At 46.0% G+C, this 17,886-nt stretch overlaps 2 long non-coding RNA genes across 2 annotated transcripts; one reads left to right on the top strand and one right to left on the bottom strand.

Moving 5' to 3' along the window:
* Positions 1-2,332: 2,332 nt before the first annotated feature.
* Positions 2,333-3,610, bottom strand: LOC135051200 (uncharacterized). Its single transcript, XR_010242112.1, has 3 exons — positions 3,549-3,610; positions 3,261-3,473; positions 2,333-2,643 (listed from the first exon to the last, which is right to left on the bottom strand). It is a non-coding gene; the product is annotated as an uncharacterized LOC135051200 (long non-coding RNA).
* Positions 3,611-7,397: 3,787 nt separating this feature from the next.
* LOC135051199 (uncharacterized) lies at positions 7,398-7,747 on the top strand. The gene is made up of 2 exons (XR_010242111.1): positions 7,398-7,459; positions 7,535-7,747. It is a non-coding gene; the product is annotated as an uncharacterized LOC135051199 (long non-coding RNA).
* Positions 7,748-17,886: the final 10,139 nt, after the last annotated feature.

Raw genomic sequence — 17,886 nt, 5'->3', positions numbered from 1 at the left:
GATGCCGTTTTTTCATCAAAGTGTCATCTCGGTAATTTACTAAGCAATAATCACGGCAGTGATGAGGGCATTCGTAATTTTTTGCAAGTCCAACAAAAAAATTACGAATGAATACACCATCGGTCAAAATACGCCTGTTTAGATATGAATCTCGGTCATTTACTAACCATTCGTAATTGTAATTGCTGCCGCAAAAATGCATTCGCGGCCGCGAAAAATTACAAATCGTAATTTTTTCCTAAAAAAAAACGCGCCAGCCTTTGAAAACCGCGTTTACATGTGTACTCAATTATCCATTACTCACACCTGAATGTTTGGCCCTATAAAAGTGTTTCAGGCACATTCTGAACTTCTCTCACTCTGAAATGGCGGCTGTGGTGTGTGGCAATGGTTTTTTGTTTGCTGTGGGATACCTTAGACTGCTCCATGAGGCTTCCAGGAATCAGGCCCAGGTAAGTGAACATGGTCAACAGGTTGTCCAGGTACCGCGGAGGCTGCGCCAGCCTCGTTTTTTTAGAGGGCGTTTAAACTTAAATGCATTGTCCGATGATAGGGTCATACAGATGTTCCGCCTAAATAGAAACAACATTTTCCACCTGTATGACCTTGTCAAACTGGGCATAGACCCTGAGACAGCACGCTCTCGCTCTGTCTCAGGCCTACACAAACTCCTGGCTGTGTTACACTTTATGGCTACTGGGAGCTTCCAGGCTGTGGCAGGCGACGTCATTGGTATCTCACAGCCCACCTTTTCAAGATATTTGATGCAGGTAAGTCTAAAAACACATATGCGGATATGGCTAAGTGTTGCTTCTGGAAGTTGAAACACCACAGTATTGTAGAGAATACCTAACATGACACTCACCTTAGCTTCTTTAATGTCCACTCAGGTTTTGGATGTGTTGGAGCCACACATTAAAGCCTCAATCTGCTTCCCTACCGAGGAGTCGGAGTGGAGTGCTGTCAGGGTAGCTTTCTATGAGCTTGCTGGCATGCCCAATGTGCTGGGGGCCATAGATTGCACACACGTTCAGCTGAGATCACCTAAGGGCCGCCAATATATATATACTAATAGGCATCTGGCTCAATCAACTAATGTCCAGGTGGTCTGTGATGCAAACTTAACAATTATGAGTGTTGTTGCAGGTTACCCTGGTGCCTGCCATGACTCCTTCATCCTCAGGCAGTCATCGCTCTTCGATAAATTTGAGGAGGGACAAATGCCTGATGGCTGGCTGTTGGGTATGTTGAAAATGTTTTGTGTGTATGTCTTTTAACCACAAACTAGAGTTTGGATGAGGTGAAAGAATAATCTAACATATGTACTAATGTTGACTATATATGTTTTTCAGGTGATGGGGGTTACGGCTGCTACTCTTGGCTCCTTACTCCATTGTCCCAACCTGATTCTCCTGCTGAACACAGTTACAATCATGCACATAAGGCTACGCGGAATGTGATAGAAAGATGTTTTGGTGTGCTGAAGTCACGGTTTCGGTGTCTGGATAAATCTGCCGGCCTTTTGTTGTATAGTCCCTCAAAGGTGACTAGAATTGTGTTCTGCTGCTGTTTTCTCCATAATCTGTGTTTAAGTCAACATCTGGCACATGATGAGGGAGAAAGCAGTCAGCAAGCAGAGGAGTTAGAAACATCTGGTGACAGTGTGAGTACAAATGTAGGGAGGCAGGTACGGCAAGAAGTGATCCAGCGATATTTTTCAGGTCAGTTTTATTAGGCTGTAATTATCCTTGACTCAACACTTTGCACTACTTTCTATTGTGTGTTTTGTTCATTACTGTTTGTTGGTTATAGTGGTGTGTACATTGTGCTTAGTTTATGCTTAAAATACATTTTCAGTCATTACCCATGAAAAACATACATACATACAGAGCAGCTTCGACAATGTTGGAGACGGACACAGGAAGTTGTGTGTTTGACAAATAATTTTTTTTTTTTTTTTCAAATAACATTGTTGTTATTTTTTTCGCTTGTGTGTGCTGGGTGCTGGCTCACTGGCACGTGCTCTTGAGGAACGCCGAACAGGGGAGGTTACTGGCGTTTGGATAGGGGTCGTGGTCCCCGAGCTGGAGGTTACTTGCTGAGCTCCCATCAGAGAAATATTGCTGCTCAAATTATTTAGGCTTGCAATCAGCTGAGTGTTAGTAGCAGTGTGGCTGGCTACAATCCTGGATAAGGACTCATTCACCACTTGATTGTGTTGAATGAGCTGAACGAGTGCCTGCTGATGTCGCTGTTGCTCATCTATGATGCGGGATAAATGTGCAAGCATTTGGCTGTTGTCAGCCCTAATTTGCCCCATTGAGGTAGCCATTCGCCCTACTTGTACTATCAGTCTGCCCGAGTTGCGACTAATACGCGGTAGATGATGGGGCAGACTGGCAAGGTGTTGTGTATGTGCGGTCAGGCTGGCATTGCTTTGGGCCTGTTGGCTTGTCCAACTGGCCCAAAAATCATCAGGAATTTGGCTTGGTGGCGGAGCTTGTGCCAGTTGTGGACTGATGGATGCTTGGGGGATATCCTGCAACTGTATTGGCTGGCTTGGGTCAACAGCTGTAAGTTGCAGTGTGATGGTTGGCTGTTGTTCTTGGCCCTGCTGGTCCACGTCGGCCATCAAGCTGTGCTCTGTATGGGGTGGGCAACATGCAATGTTTATTTTTTTTTTATTTTATTCAAGGCTAATGCTACACATTACTACATTCATAATACTCCATTTTTGAATTATTAACACTTGAGTTTAATAACTTTTAATTTTTTAAAGCTATTTAAAAATATATACCAACACAGGCGCAAACATAGACAGATTTGCATAATCCTCACCTAACTAACTCCCCTCCACACCATTACACTGTTAGATTCCCTCCCCTGACCACGATATAGACTACTTACCTGTATAGTCCAGAGGAGCCGAGCAAGTAAGCCATCTACATACTGGACAGGGGCGATGTGTGAACACTATAATGTTGTGGTTTGTTTTTTAAATATTTAATTGTATTCATATTTTAGAATAATGTGCACGTGTGTGTGCTTAATTTGGAAACAAATCTGAACTTTTCTTACAAAGATGTTGTCGAGAACATCCACTAAGACCTTATATAATTTTTTTAAAGCACCTTTAGCAATTGAAGACGGAACAACACATTGCTTGTTCTTGAAAACATGTAAACTCCAAACCAACTAACAACATATTAACTGTACTGTGTATATTATTGCTTATGTGTTTAATTTCTGATTTTACTCACCAGATAACTGAGGTGATCGGGGCTCATCACTCTGAGAACTCGCCAATAGTGCCAGTGGTGGCTGGGGTGACACTGCCGAAAGTCTTCGCCTGGGTGGGGATGATGGAGCCGCAGAATCCGAGCCAAGACGCCGTGTCTTACTTGGCCTCCTGGGTAAGTGGCCCAAGCCCTGTGATGGGCGCCTTACAGGAGGTCGGCTTCCAGAAGCAGAACCTAGGTGCCCAAAAAAAAATTAATATTTTGTACTTCTATGTGTTTACAGAATATGTGACTACAGTGAAGACTTACCTGCAATCCCAGCCTCATCCTGACTTGTCTGAGGCCTGTCTGGGCGGCTGGTCTGTGTGACTGTTGAAAAAGTTAACCAAACATTATTACCATGCTTTTGGTAAAAAGAACCACTGCAAAGCATTATTGTACTGTAACCATCTATTAGGTATTGTTTAAACAAAATCTTTAAGCTTAAGAGCTTCTAGCTTCATGATTTTGAGTTGAAGATCAAAATGTACATGATGTGGCACACAATAAATATGTTACATTTTTGAATTTTGACTCAGATATTGCAGAGATTGACTACTTGCAAATGTTTAAAAAATGTAATGTTTAAAAAATTGCCCCGCTTTTCTGTTATTTTTACAAAAATACCATTTTTAAAAAATAAAACAACACACATGTTCAAGCATTATCGCCAAAAAACAAAAAAAAAAAAGCTTTAATTTAGAAAAAACACTGCACATGTTTTGGCACTAAATTAAATTGAACAAATAGCCTAGGCAAGGTGAAAAAAGCACATTCTAAACACAAACACACCTTAAGGGAGCATAGGCCTGCAATATGTTTTTAAAAAAAAAAAACATCCTTTACCCTTTAAAAATAACATTATCTACATTTTACGGACATTTTAAAAACAAGATAACAAATCAAACTTACCATCCTGCGTGGGTCGGTCCGAATCCCGGACATGAGTAGCAGACACCACTTCGGCAGGAATCAATGCCCGCACAGGCTCCTCCCAGTCCCGATAGCTTACACGGAAAGGTGGCCCACCTCCGGTTTTCCGTGCCGATTTGGCCTCTTTGGCCATCTTGGCCTTGACACGCCGCTTAATATCATAAAATCGCTTGCGGCACGTGTCCTCAGTCCGCCTCACCACACCCTCACTATTCACAGCAAGTATTACTTGACCCCACAGGACAGACTTCCTGCGGGAGGACACCTTGGCAGCATCCTGACCAAACAATTGGCGATGGTGCTTCATCAGCTCACGCACCAAAGCCATGTTTTCAGCATAGCTGAACTTTATATTCCTGCCAGTCTTGGTAGTGGTGCGTGGCTGCGGAGCCACAACACCATCACTATCACTGGAAAATACAGCAACAGGCACCCCCTCCTCCTCCTCCTCACTAACCTCCTCCCTCTCACTACCCCCCTCCACCTCACTACCAGCCTCCACCTCACTACCAGCCTCCACCTCACTACCAGCCTCCACCTCACTAACCTCCGCCACCACACTGACCTCTGAGTCGGACATGACAAACAACAAAAAACACTGAAAAATCAAAACACAAAACACACTCCTCCACTACTCCTACTACACACCACACAGCCAACACACACGCTCACTCACTCACTCACTCACTCACTCACTCACAAACAATGACAAAAGACTGTAAAAAAAAAACAAGGACAAAAAAATTGACAAACTGTGAAAAAACAATACTACAAAGATCACAAGACTACTAACACACACAGTACAGCACTCAACAATCACCAAACTCCTCTCCAAATCCACCAAAAACTCCACCAAACTCACCAACTCCAAATACACCTTCCTCTCTCCTCTCCACTAGCTAAACCCACGAGGTGCGGAGTGTTTGGGGCGTTTTTATAGTAATATGCACAGACACTCCTCCTTCACGAATACAACCAATCACGGCCGCGTGACGTAAACGAAACTTAGGAGTAAAAACGCGGCAGCAAATTCCAAATCACTGCCGTAACAGACTTGTGACGCAGTCGTAAAAAAACCACAACAACGCGGCCGCGAAATAGCAAACGCGGCCGCAATCTACAGCAGAAAAGCACGAATGACATCGACATCGGAAGATATGGAAAATACGAATACGACAGCTTAGTAAATTAGTCGTAATCAATTCAAAAAGTTGCAATTTTGCACTGTCGATGTCAGTCGTGATTGAACTTGGACATGATTTAGAAAAATACGAATGTTAGTAAATTTACCCCTAAGACTTACTCTAAGGGGTAAATTTACTAACATTCGTATTTTTCTAAATCATGTCCAAGTTCAATCACGACTGACATCGACAGTGCAAAATTGCAACTTTTTGAATTGATTACGACTAATTTACTAAGCTGTCGTATTCGTATTTTCCGTATCTTCCGATGTCGATGTCATTCGTGCTTTTCTGCTGTAGATTGCAGCCGCGTTTGCTATTTCGCGGCCGCGTTGTTGTGGTTTTTTTACGACTGCGTCACAAGTCTGTTACGGCAGTGATTTGGAATTTGCTGCCGCGTTTTTACTCCTAAGTTTCGTTTACGTCACGCGGCCGTGATTGGTTGTATTCGTGAAGGAGGAGTGTCTGTGCATATTACTATAAAAACGCCCCAAACACTCCGCACCTCGTGGGTTTAGCTAGTGGAGAGGAGAGAGGAAGGTGTATTTGGAGTTGGTGAGTTTGGTGGAGTTTTTGGTGGATTTGGAGAGGAGTTTGGTGATTGTTGAGTGCTGTACTGTGTGTGTTAGTAGTCTTGTGATCTTTGTAGTATTGTTTTTTCACAGTTTGTCAATTTTTTTGTCCTTGTTTTTTTTTTACAGTCTTTTGTCATTGTTTGTGAGTGAGTGAGTGAGCGTGTGTGTTGGCTGTGTGGTGTGTAGTAGGAGTAGTGGAGGAGTGTGTTTTGTGTTTTGATTTTTCAGTGTTTTTTGTTGTTTGTCATGTCCGACTCAGAGGTCAGTGTGGTGGCGGAGGTTAGTGAGGTGGAGGCTGGTAGTGAGGTGGAGGCTGGTAGTGAGGTGGAGGCTGGTAGTGAGGTGGAGGGGGGTAGTGAGAGGGAGGAGGTTAGTGAGGAGGAGGAGGAGGGGGTGCCTGTTGCTGTATTTTCCAGTGATAGTGATGGTGTTGTGGCTCCGCAGCCACGCACCACTACCAAGACTGGCAGGAATATAAAGTTCAGCTATGCTGAAAACATGGCTTTGGTGCGTGAGCTGATGAAGCACCATCGCCAATTGTTTGGTCAGGATGCTGCCAAGGTGTCCTCCCGCAGGAAGTCTGTCCTGTGGGGTCAAGTAATACTTGCTGTGAATAGTGAGGGTGTGGTGAGGCGGACTGAGGACACGTGCCGCAAGCGATTTTATGATATTAAGCGGCGTGTCAAGGCCAAGATGGCCAAAGAGGCCAAATCGGCATGGAAAACCGGAGGTGGGCCACCTTTCCGTGTAAGCTATCGGGACTGGGAGGAGCCTGTGCGGGCATTGATTCCTGCCGAAGTGGTGTCTGCTACTCATGTCCGGGATTCGGACCGACCCACGCAGGATGGTAAGTTTGATTTGTTATCTTGTTTTTAAAATGTCCGTAAAATGTAGATAATGTTATTTTTAAAGGGTAAAGGATGGTTTTTTTTTTAAAAAACATATTGCAGGCCTATGCTCCCTTAAGGTGTGTTTGTGTTTAGAATGTGCTTTTTTTACCTTGCCTAGGCTATTTGTTCAATTTAATTTAGTGCCAAAACATGTGCAGTGTTTTTTCTAAATTAAAGCTTTTTTTTTTTTGTTTTTTGGCGATAATGCTTGAACATGTGTGTTGTTTTATTTTTTAAAAATGGTATTTTTGTAAAAATAACAGAAAAGCGGGGCAATTTTTTAAACATTACATTTTTTAAACATTTGCAAGTAGTCAATCTCTGCAATATCTGAGTCAAAATTCAAAAATGTAACATATTTATTGTGTGCCACATCATGTACATTTTGATCTTCAACTCAAAATCATGAAGCTAGAAGCTCTTAAGCTTAAAGATTTTGTTTAAACAATACCTAATAGATGGTTACAGTACAATAATGCTTTGCAGTGGTTCTTTTTACCAAAAGCATGGTAATAATGTTTGGTTAACTTTTTCAACAGTCACACAGACCAGCCGCCCAGACAGGCCTCAGACAAGTCAGGATGAGGCTGGGATTGCAGGTAAGTCTTCACTGTAGTCACATATTCTGAAAACACATAGAAGTACAAAATATTAATTTTTTTTTGGGCACCTAGGTTCTGCTTCTGGAAGCCGACCTCCTGTAAGGCGCCCATCACAGGGCTTGGGCCACTTACCCAGGAGGCCAAGTAAGACACGGCGTCTTGGCTCGGATTCTGCGGCTCCATCATCCCCACCCAGGCGAAGACTTTCGGCAGTGTCACCCCAGCCACCACTGGCACTATTGGCGAGTTCTCAGAGTGATGAGCCCCGATCACCTCAGTTATCTGGTGAGTAAAATCAGAAATTAAACACATAAGCAATAATATACACAGTACAGTTAATATGTTGTTAGTTGGTTTGGAGTTTACATGTTTTCAAGAACAAGCAATGTGTTGTTCCGTCTTCAATTGCTAAAGGTGCTTTAAAAAAATTATATAAGGTCTTAGTGGATGTTCTCGACAACATCTTTGTAAGAAAAGTTCAGATTTGTTTCCAAATTAAGCACACACACGTGCACATTATTCTAAAATATGAATACAATTAAATATTTAAAAAACAAACCACAACATTAGTGTTCACACATCGCCCCTGTCCAGTATGTAGATGGCTTACTTGCTCGGCTCCTCTGGACTATACAGGTAAGTAGTCTATATCGTGGTCAGGGGAGGGAATCTAACAGTGTAATGGTGTGGAGGGGAGTTAGTTAGGTGAGGATTATGCAAATCTGTCTATGTTTGCGCCTGTGTTGGTATATATTTTTAAATAGCTTTAAAAAATTAAAAGTTATTAAACTCAAGTGTTAATAATTCAAAAATGGAGTATTATGAATGTAGTAATGTGTAGCATTAGCCTTGAATAAAATAAAAAAAAAATAAACATTGCATGTTGCCCACCCCATACAGAACACAGCTTGATGGCCGACGTGGACCAGCAGGGCCAAGAACAACAGCCAACCATCACACTGCAACTTACAGCTGTTGACCCAAGCCAGCCAATACAGTTGCAGGATATCCCCCAAGCATCCATCAGTCCACAACTGGCACAAGCTCCGCCACCAAGCCAAATTCCTGATGATTTTTGGGCCAGTTGGACAAGCCAACAGGCCCAAAGCAATGCCAGCCTGACCGCACATACACAACACCTTGCCAGTCTGCCCCATCATCTACCGCGTATTAGTCGCAACTCGGGCAGACTGATAGTACAAGTAGGGCGAATGGCTACCTCAATGGAGCAAATTAGGGCTGACAACAGCCAAATGCTTGCACATTTATCCCGCATCATAGATGAGCAACAGCGACATCAGCAGGCACTCGTTCAGCTCATTCAACACAATCAAGTGGTGAATGAGTCCTTATCCAGGATTGTAGCCAGCCACACTGCTACTAACACTCAGCTGATTGCAAGCCTAAATAATTTGAGCAGCAATATTTCTCTGATGGGAGCTCAGCAAGTAACCTCCAGCTCGGGGACCACGACCCCTATCCAAACGCCAGTAACCTCCCCTGTTCGGCGTTCCTCAAGAGCACGTGCCAGTGAGCCAGCACCCAGCACACACAAGCAAAAAAAATAACAACAATGTTATTTGAAAAAAAAAAAAATTTATTTGTCAAACACACAACTTCCTGTGTCCGTCTCCAACATTGTCGAAGCTGCTCTGTATGTATGTATGTTTTTCATGGGTAATGACTGAAAATGGATTTTAAGCATAAACTAAGCACAATGTACACACCACTATAACCAACAAACAGTAATGAACAAAACACACAATAGAAAGTAGTGCAAAGTGTTGAGTCAAGGATAATTACAGCCTAATAAAACTGACCTGAAAAATATCGCTGGATCACTTCTTGCCGTACCTGCCTCCCTACATTTGTACTCACACTGTCACCAGATGTTTCTAACTCCTCTGCTTGCTGACTGCTTTCTCCCTCATCATGTGCCAGATGTTGACTTAAACACAGATTATGGAGAAAACAGCAGCAGAACACAATTCTAGTCACCTTTGAGGGACTATACAACAAAAGGCCGGCAGATTTATCCAGACACCGAAACCGTGACTTCAGCACACCAAAACATCTTTCTATCACATTCCGCGTAGCCTTATGTGCATGATTGTAACTGTGTTCAGCAGGAGAATCAGGTTGGGACAATGGAGTAAGGAGCCAAGAGTAGCAGCCGTAACCCCCATCACCTGAAAAACATATATAGTCAACATTAGTACATATGTAAGATTATTCTTTCACCTCATCCAAACTCTAGTTTGTGGTTAAAAGACATACACACAAAACATTTTCAACATACCCAACAGCCAGCCATCAGGCATTTGTCCCTCCTCAAATTTATCGAAGAGCGATGACTGCCTGAGGATGAAGGAGTCATGGCAGGCACCAGGGTAACCTGCAACAACACTCATAATTGTTAAGTTTGCATCACAGACCACCTGGACATTAGTTGATTGAGCCAGATGCCTATTAGTATATATATATTGGCGGCCCTTAGGTGATCTCAGCTGAACGTGTGTGCAATCTATGGCCCCCAGCACATTGGGCATGCCAGCAAGCTCATAGAAAGCTACCCTGACAGCACTCCACTCCGACTCCTCGGTAGGGAAGCAGATTGAGGCTTTAATGTGTGGCTCCAACACATCCAAAACCTGAGTGGACATTAAAGAAGCTAAGGTGAGTGTCATGTTAGGTATTCTCTACAATACTGTGGTGTTTCAACTTCCAGAAGCAACACTTAGCCATATCCGCATATGTGTTTTTAGACTCGCCTGCATCAAATATCTTGAAAAGGTGGGCTGTGAGATACCAATGACGTCGCCTGCCACAGCCTGGAAGCTCCCAGTAGCCATAAAGTGTAACACAGCCAGGAGTTTGTGTAGGCCTGAGACAGAGCGAGAGCGTGCTGTCTCAGGGTCTATGCCCAGTTTGACAAGGTCATACAGGTGGAAAATGTTGTTTCTATTTAGGCGGAACATCTGTATGACCCTATCATCGGACAATGCATTTAAGTTTAAACGCCCTCTAAAAAAACGAGGCTGGCGCAGCCTCCGCGGTACCTGGACAACCTGTTGACCATGTTCACTTACCTGGGCCTGATTCCTGGAAGCCTCATGGAGCAGTCTAAGGTATCCCACAGCAAACAAAAAACCATTGCCACACACCACAGCCGCCATTTCAGAGTGAGAGAAGTTCAGAATGTGCCTGAAACACTTTTATAGGGCCAAACATTCAGGTGTGAGTAATGGATAATTGAGTACACATGTAAACGCGGTTTTCAAAGGCTGGCGCGTTTTTTTTTAGGAAAAAATTACGATTTGTAATTTTTCGCGGCCGCGAATGCATGTTTGCGGCAGCAATTACAATTACGAATGGTTAGTAAATGACCGAGATTCATATCTAAACAGGCGTAATTTGACCGATGGTGTATTCATTCGTAATTTTTTTGTTGGACTTGCAAAAAATTACGAATGCCCTCATCACTGCCGTGATTATTGCTTAGTAAATTACCGAGATGACACTTTGATGAAAAAACGGCATCTCGGTCAAAATCGGGAGCTTAGTAAATTTCCCCCTTAGTCTACTCACAATTTCCTTTTTATAAGCTAGAGCTTATACTTTTTTTTTTTCAATTAGTTTTTTTAGATTTGTTCATAGGCCCATATAGAAATAAACAAATGTTAACAGATATACGGGGGTCATTCCGAGTTGATCGCATGTACAACTTTTTGCTGCCCGTGCGATCAACTAGACACCGCCTATGGGGGAGTGTATTTTTGCATAGCAAGGCTGCGAACGCTTGTGCAGCCATGCTATGCAAAAACATTTTGTGTAGTTTCTAAGTAGGTCTGCCGGTACTCACCCGCTGCGATGTCTTCAGCGTGTCTTGTCCCGGAATTGATGTCAGACACCCGCCCTGCAAACGCCTGGACACGCCTGCGTTGGACTCACCACTCACCGAAAACGGTGAGTTGCCGCCCCAGAACGCCTTCCTGCTGTCAATCTTCATGCGATCGCTGCTGCGATCACTTTCTTTGGTGTTCTTGTCGTTACCCAGCAACGGCCGTCGCTGGGCAATAACGCGCCTGCACATTGCGTCCGCCACATATGCGCAGTTCTGACCCATTCGCATGGCTACGAAAACCAGCAGCATGCAAACGGGTTGGGATGAACTCCATAAGGTATAAGAACTAACTGTGGACCTGTACCCCCTCCAGCAGTGCTTTCGGCCACAGACACACTCGATACTCACATTGAGCACTTGACCACACCCATCACACAATTGGTCACACCCACTGAAACTTGATACCGCCCACTCCACTTCTAACTCCACCCCTCCTTGATAGCGCAACCACTTATGGTGCCCCCCCTGTAATTTTTTTCTGGATCCGCCCCTGCTCCCAGATGTAACATGCTCCGAGCAGTAACCAGGGAGGATTCCTTCCAGTTGATCATCCACTTGTGGGCTTTCATGCACTGGACCGTAAGATTGAGATGACACAGGAGAAGTTCTGGGGAATTTGCCAGGATCAACAAATCGTCCAAGTACGGTAGGATCCTGACCCCTTGACGGCGGAGTGCTGCCGTCATGACCGTCATAACTTTGGTGAAAACTCGGGGAGCCGTTGTCAAACCAAAGGGTAATGCCCGAAATTGGTAATGAAGGTTGCCCACCACAAACCTCAGGTACTGCTGATGAGACACTGCAATAGGAATATGCAGGAAGGCATCCTGTATGTCCAGGGAGACCATAAAGTCCCCAGGCTCCAAGGCCAGAACAATAGAGCGCAGAGTTTCCATACGAAACTTGGAGACCCGCACATGCTTGTTCAAGGACTTCAGATTGAGAATGGTCCGTGAGGACCCGTTCGGTTTCGGGACTAGGAACAGCGGTGAATAGTACCCCTTGCCTCTCTGAGCCAGAGGCACCTGTACTACCACTCCTGTGGTCAGGAGGGAATGTACCACCGAACGCAGTGTTTGCCTTTGTCGTGTCCAGAGGAACATCTGTCAGGCAAAATCGATGAGGGGGACGATTCTTGAAGGGTACGGCGTAACCTCGAGTGACGACTTCCCTTACCCAGGCATCGGAAGTGGTGTTCAGCCATTCCTGGGCAAAACCTAGAAATTGGCCCCCCACCCTCGGATCCCCCAGAGGGAGGCCCATCCCGTCATGTGGCAGGCTTGTCAGTTTTGGAAGCAGGCTGACGGGCAGCCCAGGCTCGTTTTGGTCTGGGCTTGGCAGGTCTGGAAGCACAAGCTTGCTTTGGGTACGCCTGACCTTTTGCTTTACCTGGAGGACGAAAGAGCCAAGGGAAAGTACTTTTAGCCTTCTACGTGGAAGGAGCCATACTAGGTAGGCAAGCTGTTTTAGCAGTAGCCAGATCAGCCACAATCTTATTGAGGTCTTCTCCAAAGAGAATGTCTCCCTTGAAAGGAAGCACCTCCAGGGTTTTCTTGGAATCCATATCCACCGACCAGGATCTCAACCAAAGGATACGTCTGGCCAAGACGAACGTAGTAGCAGCCTTGGCCGCCAGCACCCCGGCATCGGATGCTGCCTCCTTACAGTACAGAGAAGCCATGGTAATATATGAGAGACACTGTCGAGCATGCTCAGACACATTAGAAGGCAGTTCCGCCTCTAGCTCCTGAGCCCACACCTCAACAGCCTCAGCAGCCATGTTGCTGCAATGGTTGGCCTATGCACAGCCCCCGTTAGGGTGTAAATCGCTTTCAAACAACCCTCCACGTGCCTATCCGTCGGTTTCTTCAGAGAGGTGACGGTAGTTACTGACAGAGCAGAGGAAACTACCATGCATGCCACATGAGAATCTACAGGCGGAGGAGTTTCCCAATTCTTACATATCTCCGCAGAGAGAGGATAGCGAACCAACAGTCTCTTATTTGGTGTAAATTTTGTCCCCGGATTTTCCCAGGATTCCTGATGTATGTCAACCAGGTGTTCAGAATGAGGTAAAACTTGTTTAACCACCTTCTTACGTTTAAACCTATCCGGCTTTTTAGAGACATCCTCAGGCTCAGGATCATCAGACACCTGAAGAATGGGCCTAACTGCCTCAATCAGACCAGGGACATCCACCAATGACTTCCCTTCCCCATCAGAAACATCTGAGTCAGTGTCTGTGGGGTCAGTATATGCACCATCCTCCTCAGAGGACGTGTCCGGGATAACAGTGGATTGTGAGGATGTAATGGGCTGTTTAGAAGACGACTTAGTCTTAGGTGGGCGAGAGTGACACTTAGATTTAGTCAGTGACCAGTTTAAATGCTGTAACTGAGTAGAGATTTGATCTGCCCATGGCAGATTAATAGCAGGGACCATAAACTGCTGCAATGGCACAGGTAGTCCCACAGGGGGCACCAATTTAGTTATAAGCGTGTTCAATAGCGTGGAAAAGCTATTGAAAAGCTGGGTCATATGTTACCACCAGTGCTACAGACCCACTGGGGGGTAAGGAACCCCCTGAACCTGAACTCTCTGCTGCCATATTTTCCTCCAAAATGTCTGCATCACCATCACGCAGTGTGGGAGAAGCCCCAGCTCCGTTACCTCTTGTAGCTGACATAATAGTAAGCACAATATTGGGCAACCTGGTACAATTCGTAGCAGCGATATACCTAACAAGAACTCCCCATGAAGTGTGACTGTGACGGCACAACTACCGGGAGTCCAAGATATATATAGGGTGACTATAAATCACAAGTAAAAATATACATATCTTGTGAAAAAAATCCTATATTATACAGAAAACCTGATACACTTAGTCCCCACAGGTTATGGAATATAGGAGCAGCACGCTGAATGAAATACCCAATAAGGCAGCCACGCAGCAGCTACATGCACACACACATATATAGTCACAAACATACAATGCAGAAATTATGCACCATAAAACTGCACTGGACTAGCAATACAAAGTAATAGTATGGCAATATGTGTCAACAATAGATATAACGGGATCAGTACTAAATCCCGCTGGACGGGATCCCGGCGGTCGAAATACCGACGCCAGAATCCCGACCACACAATCCCGACAGGGGTGGCGAGCGAAACGCAGCCCCTTGCGGGCTTGCTTCGCTCGCCACGCTGCGGGCACGGTGCCTCGCTACGCTCGGCACACTATTATATTCTCCCTCTATGGGTGTCGTGGACCCCCACGGAGGGAGAATATGTCGGGATTGTGCCGGTCGGGATTCCGGCGTCGGTATTTCGACCGCCGGGATTCCGTCCGGCGGGATCCTGACCGCCTCCCGATATAACAAAGCACAGTAGATACTGGATGTATATCACACGGTGTTTGTACCACACAACCCTGAATGTATGCACTCTTTCTTCACTAACACTGTCCCAGTGACAGGTAGAATACTTAAGTGTCCTGTAATATGCACAGCGCTGGCAAACAGGCGGCTTTGCAGAAAAGGATTTGCCCCAGCAGACCCAGGAACAGCTCAGCTCCGTTTGTGATGGCTGCTGACAGGGAGTGAGGGAGAGAAATGCAGCTCCAGGGCGGGAACATTCACAGAAATGACGACCTGGGGTTGGGGGAGGGGCTACAGGTTAGGCCTGCTCCCCCTGCTGGCATCCCCACCGGGCGCTGCGGGCTTTGATAACGGGGTTAAATGAGAGTAAAACCCCCAGACCTGTGCCCAATGTCCCTGGTGGCTAGTGGAGCGGCTGCCCAATAAGTGTCCACGCCAGTGCGCGCACGGCCCGCCTCCCACGACCGCACTGGATTGCGGTAAAGTGCGGCCAAAGAGACCCTTACCTCCCCCGTACCTGCGGCCACGCGATCCAGGAGGACAGCGGTGTGTGTGTGACTGACGCTGTAAAGAACCGGAGCCTCCGCTGCAGTGACCCGGCAACCAGGGCGCGGGAGCATACAGCGCCGCTGGGGGTAATGAAGCTGCAGTCAGAAAAGTCTATGCGACTTTACATGCTGCAGCCCTGAAGTCTTGTAGAAGTATTCACCTTTAGATTTCTTCAAAAAAAGTTATCAATAGGCTGCAAAAGGCAGCCCTCCTGTTATGTGTCTGCTTACTGCATGGCACCAACTTACAAACTGAGCTCCTGTGCACGGAGGCGGGGTTATAGAGGAGGCGGCGCTGTGCATCTTGGGAACAGTCAAAGCTTTGAGCCTGTTGGTGCCTCGGATCAAGATCTTCCTCTACACCCTGATGTTAATCCTTGTGGAGCCCAGTGTGCAGCAGAAATCCTGTTTTTTATATCCTTAGGTTCTGTTGTGTGGTCAGGGACAAGGGGGGGGGTCATTCAGACCTGGCCACTAATGTGGCCCGCAGCACAATTTGCTGATAGTTGCATGGGCACACACATTGCGGTTGCATCCCCAATGGATGCGACCACAATGTGAATGACAGCGACGGGCGTTCATGGGGCGACGACACAGCGTTGGGGAGGGTCTGAACGGGTGCAAGCCAGAACCGTTTTTGCTTCGATTAAAAAAATGGTGGCTCACGGCACAGCCTGGCGGCGCTGCCATGGGTCAACCTTAGTTCCGGTGCGTCCGCAATCTAATTGCGGACGCATCAGGAGGCGGCCTCACACATGCTGGGCGGCCTTGCCCTGTGCTGGGCGTTCCTCAACATGAGATGGAGGTGGACTCAGATCTGGCTACGTATGCAGCGATCTGAGTCCATCTCTGAATAAGGCCCAAGATTTGCTTCTGTTTGTCCACATATGTTTTGATTGGCAGCCACCTGCACTGCTTAAGCCTATTACATAAATAATTTGAAGTGGTCTTGGACCATCAATCCGAGGCACCCTGCAAGTGTACCGAGGCACTCCAGGGTGCCTAGGCACACAGTTTGAGAACCACTGCACTAAAGTATACATAGATCTGTTAACCCAAATTCTAATGGGGGGGGTGACTTTTGGTGTAGTTTCTATAGATACAAAACCAAACACCCATGTTCATCCATATTAGTGGGTAACCAGATGCCAAAGAAACACAATTTACTTAATTTTATATCTGTGTAAATGGCGCAATAGATTCTTTTGGCCATGGGGAGCCGTGAGAAAAAATAGGATTTTGATAACCTACCGGTAAATCCTTTTCTTGTAGTCCGTAGAGGATGCTGGGGTCCATTTTAGTACCATGGGGTATAGACGGTTCCGCAGGAGCCTTCGGCACTTTAAGATTTTTTAACTAGTGTGAACTGGCTCCTCCCTCTATGCGCCTCCTCCAGACCTCAGTATAGGAACTGTGCCCGAGGAGACAGACAACTTTGAGAGAAGAATTTACATTAACTAGGCCGAGATTCAAACCAGCCCACACTCTACAGACATGCCGCCTAACATAACCCATGCTAACGAGCATGAACAATGTAACAGCCAACAGCTGTAAGAAACCATAACACATGAGAACTGTGTAAAACACTGGGAGTCATTCCGAGTTGTTCGCTCGCTAGCAGATTTTAGCAGGATTGCACACGCTAGGCCGCCGCACTCTGGGAGTGTATCTTAGCTTAGCAGAATAGCGAACGAAAGATTAGCAGAATTGCGAATAGAAAATTCTTAGCAGTTTCTGAGTAGCTCGAGACTTACTCCTACACTGCGATCAGCTCAGCCCGTTTCGTTCCTGGTTTGACGTCACAAACACGCCCTGCGTTCGGCCAGCCACTCCCCCGTTTCTCCAGACACTCCCGCATTTTATCCTGTCACGCTTGCGTTTTTCCGCACACTCCCAGAAAACGGTCAGTTTCCGCCCAGAAACACCCACTTCCTGTCAATCACACTCCGATCACTTCAACGATGAAAATTCTTCATTCGGATGTGAGTAAATCTACTAAGTTTTGTGCTAAAATACTTAGCGCATGCGCACTGCGTACCATGCGCATGCGCATTTTTGCCTTAATCGCTCCGTTGTGAAAATCGGCAACGAGCGAACAACTCGGAATGAACCCCAAGATAAATGTAAGTTTCGCAGGAAAAAATGAGCACTGGGTGGGCGCCCAGCATCCTCTACGGACTACGAGGAAAGGATTTACCGGTAGGTATAAAAATCCTGTTTTCTCATACGTCCTAGAGGATGCTGGGGTCCACTTCAGATCCATGGGGTTATACCAAAGCTCCAGTATGGGCGGGAGAGTGCGGATGACCCTGCAACACTGATTGACCAAACTTGAGTTCCTCATCGGCCAGGGTGTCAAACTTGTAAAACTTAGCAAATGTGTTTGCCCCTGACCAAGTAGCTGCTCGGAAAAATTGTAATGCCGAGACCCCCTGGGCAGCCGCCCAGGATGAGCCCACCTTTCTAGTAGAATGGGCATGCACCGAATTCGGTATCGGAAATCCTGCCGTGGAATGAGCGTGCTGAATCGTACTTCTGATCCAGCGCGCAACAGTCTGCTTAGAAGCAGGACACCCAATCTTGTTGGGAACA

The sequence above is a fragment of the Pseudophryne corroboree genome, chromosome 2 (genome assembly GCF_028390025.1).
Source record: "Pseudophryne corroboree isolate aPseCor3 chromosome 2, aPseCor3.hap2, whole genome shotgun sequence".
NCBI classification, from domain to species: Eukaryota; Metazoa; Chordata; class Amphibia; order Anura; family Myobatrachidae; genus Pseudophryne; species Pseudophryne corroboree.
This window is presented reverse-complemented; position numbering and strand designations above follow the sequence as displayed.